This window comes from Meleagris gallopavo, chromosome 1 (assembly GCF_000146605.3).
Source record: "Meleagris gallopavo isolate NT-WF06-2002-E0010 breed Aviagen turkey brand Nicholas breeding stock chromosome 1, Turkey_5.1, whole genome shotgun sequence".
NCBI lineage: Eukaryota > Metazoa > Chordata > Aves > Galliformes > Phasianidae > Meleagris > Meleagris gallopavo.
This window is the reverse complement of record NC_015011.2, coordinates 96,349,742-96,350,640: the sequence shown is the minus strand read 5'-3', so window position 1 is coordinate 96,350,640 and position 899 is coordinate 96,349,742.

Here is an 899-nt window from a genome sequence, read left to right as displayed (position 1 = left end):
CAGAACAGACAGCTGGAGGGGCTGTGCCTCAAACGATTTCAGCTCACTTTGCCAGACTGTCTCTGCCCGTGTCCCTGGATGGAAAGAATGGGTAAGCTGCTTTGGTCAAGGAATAAACAGTAGTATGTATAAGAGCAGTATGTATAAGAGCGTACTACAGATGAAGTAAACTGGTGACAGCTCTACCTCCAAGCAGAAGAATTTAGGATAATTCTGATTCATTGAATTCAGCACACCAAACTTGCAACATCTCAGGTTTGATGGACTTCTGCTGAACTCAAAGTGGAACTCTGCTGAAGCCTTTCCACAGCTACTGCAGACAGCTGAGAGCAAAAGACCTTTGAGGTTTGCGGTTGTGCATCAGAGCCACCAGCTGAGATGATTAAAGACAGTGTACATGTTTACACAGAGCAGAGAGGTGCTGGAACTGCAGGCAGCACCACGGCCTCAGCACAGCACGGTGCCAGTAAGCACGCTAGCTAGTGTGCACACTTCCAGAGAGCCACCCACATCAATGCAGCTGGACTGATGGCAACGCTCTGTGAAGATGAAGCACAGATACATCAGCCTGGTGGCCTGCAAGGGAAGCACGGTAAGTTTGTTCATTGAGATAAGACATTCATTATGAAGGAAGAAAAGCATAAAGAGCACAAATCATATGTGATATATATGCAGGAGATTAATGGGGCGAGAGAGATAACAAACAGGTAATTATAATGTAATACACTGTACATCATTTTCAGGATTCACTTTTGTGTCCAGATTTGTATTTTGTTGGTTTATTTCTCTCTCCCCTTAAACATTTTGTCCCTGTTTTATATTCCGTTTCCTTTTGCCCTTTGCATCATTTCTTCCCATTTTCGGAGTATTTTTAAAACTCAGTTTCACCAAAGCTCTTT